We start from the raw sequence: 12,949 nt of genomic DNA, 5'->3' as shown, positions 1-12,949 counted from the left end.
CTGCATTTCAACTGGAAGAGATACAAAAGGAGACAAAGCCGGCTGACTGGGGCCCATGGGGCTGGTGGAAGTTCAGGAAAGAGAAAGATCTGCTGGAGTACTTATCCCCTTCCCACTTATTTTCCCATACAGTAAGTTCTAGGCAAAAGAATTAGCCCAGCTGTCTTCTACTGTAAACTCACTTTACAAGTAAATTTACTTTCCAAGTGAATTTACTTTATAAGTAAAATGTTTTTTTGTCACCAGAGTTCTAGGGATGTTGTATAGTTATCCTGATATTTCCCCAAATGTGAGTGCTTGCTAGAGCAGGCATTTAAGTTTGATGCTAACTTAAAGAGATTTTGGAAGGGAGAGGGACTTTCTTAACATCTTTATTGTGATATTTACAAGTACTTGCTGGAATTCTATAGGTAAGACCTGGGGAAGGTTGCTCAGTCTGAGACTTGGGGACAATTATTAGGGTAAGTTCAGAGTTCTGACCTTTTCCTGAGGGATTATGGGGGCTTGACAGAGGCCTTCTGTTCTTGAAATTTTTGGTGTGATAGAGTAGGCTAAACTACTATGAAAAAGAACCAAAATACATAATGGATCAAATACTAAAGAAATGTACTTCTTGTTAATATAAAACAATTGGTCATGAGTATATGTAACTGGTGGTGAGTGGCACTGTTCCATGTGGGATTCGTGCGCCAAGCTTGCTTTCATCTTGTGGCACTTGCTGTACCCCAGAATAGTAGTAACAGCATCAAGCTGGCAGAAAGGTAAAGAAAAAACTTAGCGGAGAAAACTTGCTTTTTAAATCCTCAGTTCATAGATGGGATTCATAATATCTGCTCATTTTCTGTTAATGAGAATAGCCATATGGCTAAACCTAACTGTAAAGATTTTTTAAATGTCTAGCTGTATGCAATCATCTACAATCAAATTTCAAGGGAAAGAAAACTCAGATTTTGGTGGAAACTGCCCGGAACCCTAAGTAGTTCCTTTTCCCATTATAGAGGACTTAGGATCTCAGCTTTTTTCTGGAACTATGTTAATTCCATTCTATAACCTAAAGTTTGTAAAAAGAGAACCGTATTGTCACTAAAGTTCTAGACATGTGGCATAGTTATCCTAATATTTCCCAACAAGTGAGTGGCAGGTCAGTTTGATTCTAACTTAAAAAAATTTTTTTAGGGGAAGAGGACTGTCTTAACATTATTGTGATATAATTGACATATAATACATTTCATAAAGTATATAACTTGATACATTTTGACTCGTGAAACTCATCCCCATCAAGGCAATAAATCAGATGGTGTTCTTTTATGTATATATAGCACTTAGAGCTATAAATTTCCTTCTATGGCATCTCACAAATTTTGATATATTCTCCATTCTATTCAAGATTCTATTTTCCCTTTGGATTTCTTCTTTGACCATTGAATTATTTAAAATTGTATTTTTTCCCTAATCTATGAGGATGTTCATATATCTTTTTGTTATTGGTTTATAATTTAATTTTAAATGATCCAGATATAGACTTTATATGATTTGAATCCTTTTTAAATGTATTGAGACTTGTTTTACGGTGAAGGATATGATCTATATTGGTAAATGTTTCATTTGCACTTGAAAGAAATGTGTATTCTCTTGTCCTGGGGTACAGTGTTCAATAAACATCATGTTGGTCAATATTATTCAAATCTTCTATATCCTTACTGATTTTCTATGCGAGAGGGGTGTTGACATTTCCAACTATATTTATGAATTTGCCTATTTCTCCTGCAATTCTATCAGATTTTGCTTTTTGATTTTTGAAGCTGTTTTGTAAGGAGCATACACATTGAGGAATGTTACATCCTGTTGATGAATTGACCCCTTTCTCATTATGGAATTACCCTCTATCTCTACTAATATCTTTTTCTCCAAACTCTGCTTTAGATATTAATTTAGTCACTCCAGCTTTTTTCTTTTTTTTTTTTTGAGACGGAGTCTTGTTCTGTCATCCAGGCTGAAGTACTGTCGTGTGATCTTGGCCCACTGCAACCTCTCCCTCCTGGATTCAAGTGATTCTCATGCCTCAGCTTCCTGAATAGGTGGGATTACAGGCGCCTGCCACCACATCCAGCTAATATTGTATTTTTAGTAGAGACAGGTTTTCACCATGTTGGTCAGATTGGTCTCGAACTCCTGACCTCAGGTGATCCACCTGCCTTGGCCTCCCAAAGTGCTGGAATTACAGGCGTGGGCCACCGCACCCAGCCCAGCTTTCTTTTGATTATTGTTTTCGTAACATACCTTTTCATCTTTTTACTTTTAAACTATTTGTGTCTTTATATTTAAAGATTATTTAGGCCAGGCGCAGTGGCTCATGCCTGTAATTCCAGCACTTTGGGAGGCTGAGCCAGGTGGATCACCTGAGGCTGGGAGTTCAAGTCCGGCCTGAACAACATGGAGAAACTCCATCTCTACTAAAAATACAAAATTAGCCGGGCATGGTGGCACATGCTTGTAATCCCAGCTACTCGGGAGGCTGAGGCAGGAGAATCACTTGAACCTGGGAGGCAGAGGTTGTGGTGAGCCCAGATCGTACCATTGTACTCTAGCCTGGGCAACAAGAACGAAATGCCATCTCAAGAAAAAAAAAGTATTTAAGTGGCATGTTGTTGCTCTAGGTAAATGATATAGTTATCTTCATTTTTCCCAACAAGTTACTGCCTGAATGGGCATTTTAACTTAGTTTTAATTAAAATTTAGATATTTTGCTACTTTACCTTTTGTCATAAATGATCTTGATTCCATGGGATGCTCAGTTTTTTAAACATTTGCTGTATAACTGCTTTGTGCATACAATCTAGCCCTTGTCTTCACAGAGACTCAGTCAATTTTAGATAAAACAAAGGCATATTCTGTGCAAGGTTTATTTCAACCATCTTTTGGAAGATAAATTTGGGGTTCTAGGGTTCTAAGATTTGAAACATTATATTTGATTGGTGAAGGGCTAGTTCTCAGGTTCTCATTGGGTTGATGTTTGAGACCGAGAATAACCTTTGTTTTTTTTTTTTTCTTGAGATGGAGTCTCCCTCTTGTTGCCCAGGCTGGAGTGCAGTGGCATGATTTCAGCTCACTGCAACCTCTGCCTCCCGGGTTCAAGTGATTTTCCTGCCTCAGCCTCCCAAGTAGCTGGGATTAAAGGTGCCTGCCACCCCTGGCTAATTTTTGTATTTTTAGTAGAAACAGGATTTCACCATGTTGGCCAGGCTGATCTCAAACTCTCAGTCTCAGGTGATATACCTCCCTCAGTCTCCCAAAGTGCTGGGATTACAGGCATGAGCCACCACGCCTGGCTTTTTTTTTTTTTTAATAAATGCAAGCTTAGGTACAGGCTCATGTCAAACAAGGAATCAACTAAGAAATTGATTCATTTTTATCCATCTTGAAAACATACTAGTATTTGGAAGGCAAATAATTAAAATACGAAAAACAGGGAAACGGAGTCTATTTTAGAATCTTTGAAAAAGCAGAGGAGAAATGTTAGGAGAGAATTGAAGATAGAACTGCAAGTTTATGGCATTATTGCCTATCTCAGCTAAGCATTGGCCTTTATTTCAAGAGATCAAAGGAAACCCTCACATTTTTGAACTGAAAGTCAACACATACATTTGAATCACATACATTTCCACCTGACCACTGAGGGTACTTGTATGAAGACAGCAACTGAGTTTTCTATATTGTTTCCTGTGTGTTAATCACATTTCTACACATTATATATATGGATTTAATCTGTTTTGTTTTGTTTTGTTTTGTTTTGTTTTGTTTTGTTTTGTTTTTGAGGCAGAGTTTTGCACTTGTCGCCCAGGCTGGAGAGCAATGACACAATCTCGGCTCACTGCAACCTCCGCCTCCCAGGTTAAGGGATTCACCAGCCTCGGCCTCCCAAATAGGCTGGGATTACAGGCACCCACCACCACGCCTGTCTAAGTTTTGTGTTTTTAGTAGAGACGGGGTTTCGCCATGTTAGCCAGGCTGGTCTCAAACTCCTGACCTCAGGTGGTCCACCCGCCTTGGCCTCCCAAAGTGCTGGAATTACAGGCTTGAGCCACTGCATACGGCCTGGACTCAATCTTTATAGTGGTCCTATGAAAATAGGTACTGTCATTATCCCTTTTTTTAAAAAAGTGAGAAAATGGACGTACAGTGAGATGAAAGAATTAGCTCAAAGTTAGACAAATATGAAGTGGTAGAATTGGCCTACAAAACAGGGCAGCAAAATTCAGAGGCAACATTTTTATTCATTCCTCTCTGTTAGAAATCTGAAAAGGTCAGTGTGTGAGCCAAATCCTACTTTGATATCTATTTTTGTAAATGTACTTTATTGGAATATCACCATGCTCGTTTATGTATCATCTGTGACTGCTTTCAGGTTACAACAGCAGTGTTGACTGGTTGCAACAGAGACTGCTTGACCTGCAAATCCTAAAATATTTACTGTTTGACCAGGCTGACCAACATGGTGAAACCCCGTCTCTACTAAAAATACAAAAATTAGCCGGGCATGGTGGCACATGCCTGTAATTCCAGCTATTCGGGAGGCTGAGGCAGGGGAATCGCTTGAACTCAGGAGGCAAAGGTTGCAATGAGCAGAGATCACGCCACTGCACTCCAGCCTGGGCAACAAAGTGAGACTCCGTCTCAAAAAAACAAAAAAAAATAGTCAAAGTAATGTATAACGCTCAAAATGTAATCTCAGGCCTAATGAAGGAATAGATTCCTATAATTGTATTAGTCATAAGTGATGTAAGTAATATTAAAGTTGAGGTCTAGCTTATGTTGACCAAGGTAATGATGAAAACTTCAAGTTGAAAGCTTATGTTGAAAAACAAAATAAAATCATTTCATATGCAAATTTTAACACCACATTCAGGAATATCAATGGATATACAGGGTAAAAGAAGAGAGAAAATTAGCCTATGATAAACTGTATACATTGCATATTGATTACTCTATTATAAAACAATGGCACAAGTACATGATTGTTTTGATTCTTGAGCCTTGATTGATTATAGATAACATCAAATATAGTAAACTCTGGGGGAGAAAAGATTGGACTATGAGACGAAATTCTATTTGAAGCTTTGTATAATTATAAGACTTAAGGAGGATACAAATCTCATGAAGGGCAGATTTGGGAGAGAAACAATGACAAAACTAAAACCATGACTTACTTGGGAAACATCAGTGTAGCATGATAAGGACAAGCCATTTTAAATCATTCACATGAGCAGGCTTCATGTCCTTGGGTAAAAATTCACAGTAACCCTGGAGAAAGTTAAGAATGTCTGAATCGATGTATTGTGTGCAAATGGTGATATGATGGTAGCCTGAGTCATATGAACTCCTTGAAAAACAGCCAACTTTGTGTAGCAAGTGGACTTTGTACTCCTGTTATCTAAAAAGAGCCTCTGCATGTACTCATTGACAAAAGTTGACATCTACCCTGCATATGGAATATCTGTCCCTGTTTCTTAGGCATTGTACCATTAAGGCCAAGAGATTGCCATTATCAATAATTTGATGTCCCCAAAACAGTTTCAGTGGTAACCACATGACCGTACAAGAATATACCTCCTTCACTCTGTTACCAGAGAAGTGCAGGAATCTTCAGTTCTTTGTCTTACTTGGAGAAAGCATTCTGCTTTCAAGTCTTTTCCAGTGGAGAGTAGGCCTTTGTTATGGGGGATGCTCTGAACATATTTCGGAACGGTCCTTTTACTCTCTCTCTGCCAGAAAAGAAATGATCTTTTTCTTGGCTTTCCCATATGGGAACTCACTTTGGTTTTTGGAGGTAAATTCCAAGAAAGTGGGGCGGGGGTGGGGCCCTAAGTCTAGGTGCTAGGAGTTTCTCTCTCTCAAGCTAGTCCATAATCAGCCTCCAGCAATTTGTCAGAACTGCTGTTTAAGTGTTTCTACCAGTATATGACTCATGCAACTCCTTTATCAAAAAAAAAAAAATTTTTTTTGAGACTGAGCCTCACTCTGTCTCCCAGGCTAGAGTGTAGTGGTGCGGCCTCGGCTCACAGCAACCTCTGTCTCCTAGGTTCAAGTGATCCTTCTGTCTCAACTTCCAGAGTAGCTGGGATTGCAGGCACCCACCACCATGCCCAGTTAATTTTTGTAATTTTGTAGACAGGGTTTCGACATGTTGGCCAGGCTGGTCTCAAACTCCTGACCTCAAGTGATCCACCCGCCTCAGCCTCCCAAAGTGCTGGGATTACAGGTGTGAGCCACTGTGCCTGGCCTGACTCATGCAACTTCTGCTTCAGGTAAGTAGATTTAGGCTGCTTATTCTCTGTATTTACATGTCTCTCGATTTCGGGGTGGCAATTTTCTTCCTGTGACTTTAATTATCTGATGAGACTTAGGAAAGTCATTGATTTTGGTTCAACTTTTTTTTTTCCTTTTCGTTTTTTTGAGACTGAGTCTCACTCTGTCACCCAGCTGGAGTGCGGTGGCGGGATCTCGGCTTATTGCAACCTCCACCTCCTGGGTTCAAGTGATTCTCCTGCCTCAACCTCCCAAGTAACTGAGACTACAGGCACATGCCACCATGCCCGGGTAAGTTTTTGTATTTTTATTAGAGACGGGATTTCACCAGGTTGGCCAGACTGGTCTCAAATTCCTTGACCAGACTGGTCTCTAATTCCTGACCTCGTGATCCACCCGCCTCAGCCTCCTAAAGTGCTGGGATTACAGGCGTGAGCTACTGTGTCCAGCCAAGCTTTGTTTTTCTTGTGAGGATTGGAGTAATGATTCTCAAGCTCTTTATATGTTGGAACTAAAATTGGAAGTTCGTGGTATTCTTTTCTACTTCTGTAGTAATTCTCTTTGGAAATCACTTTCTCTGTCTGCCCAGTTAAGTCTCCATTTTTCAGGTTACTGGTGCACATTATGCCTTACAGTGGGAGGGTCAGAAGTACTGTCATGGGCTCCCTCTGCAATGGCATTTGTCAGTGTTCTCTTCCTCTAGATTAGCTTCTTCTTTCCATTGAAGTGAGAGGCTCTGGTAGTCCTCAGGAATGAAGTAAAGCCTGTTCTGCTCCTACAGTGAGATAGCTGGGCAAAAGCTGCTGTGTAGTGTTCACTATGTGGTAGAGTCCCTGTGTCTTTTGGGATTTTTGTTGCCAACTATCCTTCCTCTGCTTCTAAACTGGTAAAGCAGTTTCTGCTCTGCTCCCAGCTTTGCTAGAATACTTTTAGTCCCCATATCTTGGTGACCTTTGGTGGAGGAAGGGATTCCGAGTTAGATACCCACAGTTTCTCTATGTGTAGACACACATCCCTATCTCCAGCACTCATCCATGGCAACTGGAGGAAATCCATTTCTATCCATTTTGCTTTGACCCCTGAATCCCAGTCACCCCTTTATTGCAATGCCCGAGGCTCTGGATCACTACAAGCTGCTGTACTCTCTTAAATTACAGGTAACTCTTTTGGGATATTTATGTCTTTCATTTTCAGAATCTTCAGCCCCCAAGGTCAAGATAGGAAACTGGTTACAAGGAAACAAGGACTTGAAATAGCAAACACAAAAATTAGCCGCCACCACGCCCGGCTAATTTTTTCTATTTTTAATAGAGACTGGGTTTCACCATGTGAGCCAGGATGGTCTTGATCTCCTGACCTTGTGATCCGCCTGCCTTGGCCTCCCTAATTTTTCTATTTTTAGTAGAGACAGGGTTTCACCATGTTGGCCAGGATGTTCTCAAACTCTTGACCTGGTAATCCTCCTGCCTCGGCCTCCCAAAGTGCTGGGATTACAGGTGTGAGCCACCGCGCCGGGCCGAGTTTTTTCCTTTTTAAAAAACTCATTTCTCTGAGTTCAATGGACATGCAACTATGCTATGTCTTTAATGTCTTTTTGTTATTTTCTTAACAACTGTCTAGTGTGAACCCCGAAAATCTGAACCAGATCTCAGATAATTTAGAAAGTTTATTTTAGCAAGGTTGAAGACACGTGTCCCTGGCAGCCTCAGGACGTCCTGACGACATGTGCTCAGGTGATCAGAGCACAACTTGGTTTTATACATTTTAGAGAGACATGAAACATCAGTCAATATATGTGAGATGTACATTGGTTCCATCTGAAAAGGCAGGACAACTCAAGCAGGGAGGGGCTTCCAGGTCACAGGTTGGTGACAGACAACCTGTTGCATTCTTGTGAGTTTCTGATTAGCCTCTCCAAACGAGTCAATCAGATACGCATTTATGTCAGTGAGCAGAGGGATGACTTTGAATAGAATGGGAGGTAGGTTTGCCCTAAGCAGTTCCCAGCTTGGCTTTTATCTTTGGCCTAGTGATTTTGAAGCTCCAAGATTTATTTTCCTTTCATACTACCAACATGTAATATATTAATGGTAAAAAAATCACCACTTTTGGAAACTCTTAGGCCTTCTTCTGGTGCCTCGCTCTCAGCTGATCTGTGCTTCTGCGTGGTAGAAATGACCTGGACAGAAAAATGAGCAAGTTTAGTCATTCAAGAATATGCAGATATTTCCATGGGCGTGTACTTAGAGCTCTATGTAAACAGAGGAGGGGCTAACAAGGGTGGGCAAGAGTCATATCCTCAAGGCTTGTTTACACAGACAGAGAGAGCCAGCTGGGAAATTATCTAGAGACAACAGTGCAGGGGTAAAGTATCTGTCTTCTCAGATCCCTCTGGCTTTACTCACACCATTCTCCCAGGTCCCAAAGCCCTCCCTGAGCAAGGCACAGCAGGCCTGTCTTCTCTGCCAACCTCCACCTCCAGAACTCATTCGGAAGCCGGGCCAGCACAAACATCAATACTTGGAAAACATCAATATGTGGAAAATAATTTTACATAGCTTCTAATTTTTTCTTGTGAAATGTTTCTGCCTTTTGGTGAATGTTACATTTTTATTTTTCAAATAATTTTATTACACAGATTCTAAAGTTTATTAGCATAGAGCTGTGCTTTTTAAAAAAAAATTTTTTTAAATAATTACCTATAACGAACCACTTTTCATTTGCAATTTTATTGGTTATGCTACCTTTTGCCTTGCCTAGATATGTGTAAAATGTTCACTCATTTTGTCTACTAAAATTTATTTTAATGTGTTCTATTCATTATTATAGTCTCTCAAAGAGCAAGTCTCTCCTGTATGAGAAGACAGAACAACTTGGAGACAGAAAAGGCTGAGATAACTTCCCCAATCTGAAATCCTCCAGTTGCCTCCTCTTGTGAAACCAGTTAGTGGTAGTCTGAGAATGGCTCAGAGAGGGAAGGGGCAGGCTCAGGTCAGAGGAAATGCTGATAGGGCCACTAATGCAACAGAGCTTGGACTTTCAGGCCTCAGCCCTACAGATGTAGGTAGCTCCAGCCCATCAACCAGTGAAGAAGATCTTTTGAACCTTTTGTACTCAGCAGTGCAGAGCAGCACATTTACTGAATGAGAAGAAAAATCTGGGCCTGGCACGGTGGCTCAAGCCTGTAATCCCAGCACTTTGGGAGGCCGAGACGGGTGGATCACCAGGTCAGGAGATCCAGACCATCCTGGCTTACACAGTGAAACCCCGTCTCTACTAAAAAATGCAAAAAACTAGCTGGGCGAGGTGGCGGGCGCCTGTAGTCCCAGCTACTCGGGAGGCTGAGGCTGGAGAATGGCGTGAACCCGGGAGGCGTAGCTTGCAGTGAGCCGAGATCCGGCCACTGCCCTCCAGCCTGGGCGACACAGCGAGACTCCGTCACAAAAAAAAAAAAAAGAAAAAGAAAAATCTGGCTGGGCGTGGTGGCTCACACCTGTAATCCCAGCACTTTGGGAGGCTGAGGCCTGTGGATCACGAGGTCAGGAGTTCAACACCAGTCTGGCCAAGATAGTGAAACTCTGTCTCTACTAAAAATACAAAAATTAGCTGGGTTTGGTGGCGGGCGCCTGTAATCCCAGCTACTCGGGAGGCTGAGGAAGAGAATTGCTTGAACCCGGGAGGCAGAGGTTGCAGTGAGCCGAGGTCGCGCCACTGCACTCCAGTCTGGGAGACAGAGAGAGACTCCATCTTAAAAAAAAAAAAAAAGGAAAAGGAAAAGAAAAACTCTAAGGCCTCTGAGAACACCCAAGGGCCACAGATGCCAACTGTGAAGTGTCATCTGTTAACTTTAGCCTTCCTACAATACATTATAAACAATAAAAATGTACTCATATCCCATATTAAATATTAAAATTCTAAAACTGCATGAGTTTGTCAAAGATGACCACTTGAAATAATGGGCTGTTTAGCAGAAACATTAAATTTATCTCTCTGCTCTGTCCTTTCCTTTCCATAACTTGAAGACAGTAGGAGCTTTGTCATTAAGTCTCCAATATTCTCAAGAATAACTTAAAACACATTTAGGGCTTAAGAATAACCAAAAACTGCCGGGCGTGGTGGCTCACGCCTGTAATCTTAGCACTTTGGGAGGCTGAGGCGGGTGGATCACGAGGTCAGGAGATTGAGACCACCCTGGCTAACATGGTGAAACCCCATCTCTACTAAAAAAAAATAGAAAAAATTAGCCAGGGGTGGTGGTGGGCACCTGTAGTCCCAGCTACTTGGGAAGCTGAGGCAGGAGAATGGCGTGAACCTGGGAGGCGGAGCTTGTAGTGAGCCGAGATGGCACCACTGCACTCCAGCCTGGGTGACAGAGCGAGACGCCCTCTCAAAAAAAAAAAAAGAAAAAGAAAAAGAAAAATTAGCTGGGCGTGGTGGCACATGCCTGTAATCCCAGCTACTCAGGAGGGATAGGAGAATCACTTGAACCTGGGAGGCGAAGGTTGCGATGGGCCGAGATCATGCCATTGCACTCCAGTCTGGGCAACAATAGCAAAACTCTGTCTCAAAAAAAAAAACAAACAAACAACAACAACAAAAAAAAAAACAGAAAAAACTCAAATGAACAAAATAAATGATGAAAAATTGAATGTCATGCACTCAGAACTGATGGGCTAAGGTAATATACACATCTCAACTCATGCTTTAACAAATCTGTCCAATGCTTTACTATTGTAAATGAAAGAGTATCTGAGAAAACTCTCAATCAATTTAGGAAGTTTATTTTGCCAAGGTAAGGACGCACCCATGACAGCCTCAGGAGGTCCTGACAACATGTACCCAAGGTGGTCAGGGCACAACTTGGTTTTATACATTTCAGGGAGACATGAGACATCAATCAATATATGTAAGATGTACATTGGTTCAGTCCGCAAAGGCGGGACAACTGAGGCCGGGAGGGGGGTTTCCAGGTAATAGGTAGACAAAAGACAAACAGGTTGCATTAAGCAATAGGGCAAAGGATATAACCAGATATTCATATTTATCTCACCTGAGCAGAGGGGTGACTTTGAGTTCTGTCTGGAGCTTTTTTTAATCTTAGTAGCTGTCTTTTTTTGGAATAGAATGGGAGCCAGGTTTGCCCTAACCAGTTCCCAACCTGTCTTTGCCCTTTGGCTTAGTGATTTTTGGGTCCCGAGATTTTGTTCTCTTTTACACTATCTAAATGTATTAGTTACCAATATTGAAAAAAGGAAAAGAAATCTCAAAGTATTAGGTTGGTACAAAAGTAATCGTGGTTCTTGCTATTATAATACTTTTATTTATTTCATTGATTTTTATTTTTTTATTTTTTGAGATGGAGTCTTGCTCTGTCACTCAGGCTGGAGTGCAGTGATGCAATCTCGGGTCACTGCAACCTCCACCTCCCAGGTTCAAGCTATTCCCCTGTCTCAGTCTCCCAAGTAGTTGGGATTACAGGCGCCAGCCACCACGCCCGGCTAATTTTTTTTTTTTTTTTTGTAATTTTAGTAGAGACGGGGTTTCACCGTGTTAGCCAAAGTAGTCTCGAACTCCTGACTTTGCAATCTGCCTGCCTCAACCTCCCAAAATTCTGGGATTACAGTCGTGAGCCACCGCACCTGGCCTTATAATACTTTTAATTTCAAAAGCCGCAATTACTTTTGCACCAACCTAATAATAATTGACTCTCTTAAAAGTAGTCAAAGCATATTCCAAAGGTATTGGATGTGGATACTTTTTATGGGAAAGTTGTTAAACCTCCAACAAGTTTATAATTGTCCTGCCTGGGAATTGTCCTTGATCGCCATGCATGAGTCAGATGGAGAGGGCAAAAAGGAAAATTGTACCTTGTCAGGTGGTTTCCAAAGGTGGCACCTTTTGCTATGTAACGTGCTCTACAAGAGGTAGAAGACTAGGATTGTTTTGATGCATACGGCCCAGAAAATGAATCTATCAACTTCTATTCCTCACGAAAACAGAGCATGCTGTTTGTGGAGGCACAATGTGGGGTCATCCTGTGACCAAACGAGTGGCAACTCTTGTTCAAGTTTCCTCCTCGTTAGGTTTGATTTCAAGGTTACCTCAGTTTCAAACCAGCCCTTTCTGTCCAGGGCACAAAACTCCTGATTTACTACTTACAACTAGTGGTTCTCAGCCTCAGATTCGCATAAAAATTACCTGGAAGACATTTCATTTTTAAATAAAGTTACTGATGTATATGTTATGTGCAATAATATGCACCCATTTACCGTGCACAATTTGATGAGTTTTGAAAAAGTTTTACCCCTTTTAAAGATTTAGAACATTTCCAACACTCCCAGAAGTTCCCCAGGTCCTTTGTAGCCAACTTTTCTCAGCACCATCTACCTCTCCGCCACCCATCCTCCATCTCCTAGGGGGTAACGTGGTACTTTGGTAGGTAGCAGGCAAGTAGCATCCCCCTAGTTAACAACGAAATATCTCTTCAGACATTGCCAAATGTGCCCTCTAGTGCAAATCCTCCATTCTGCCTTCGAGAATCACTGGATTAAGAGCATTACCCTTGGGAGGCCGAGACGGGCGTATCACGAGGTCAGGAGATCGAGACCATCCTGGCTAACATGGTGAAACCCCCGTCTCTACT

General features: G+C 41.5%; 1 protein-coding gene across 1 annotated transcript in view; it reads right to left on the bottom strand.

The window, feature by feature from the left end:
• UBQLNL (ubiquilin like) overlaps positions 1-12,949 on the bottom strand; it is a 114,163-nt gene that overhangs the window by 100,665 nt on the left and 549 nt on the right.

The sequence above is a fragment of the Trachypithecus francoisi genome, unplaced genomic scaffold (genome assembly GCF_009764315.1).
Source record: "Trachypithecus francoisi isolate TF-2019V2 unplaced genomic scaffold, Tfra_2.0 Lachesis_group8, whole genome shotgun sequence".
Lineage (NCBI taxonomy): Eukaryota > Metazoa > Chordata > Mammalia > Primates > Cercopithecidae > Trachypithecus > Trachypithecus francoisi.
This window is presented reverse-complemented; position numbering and strand designations above follow the sequence as displayed.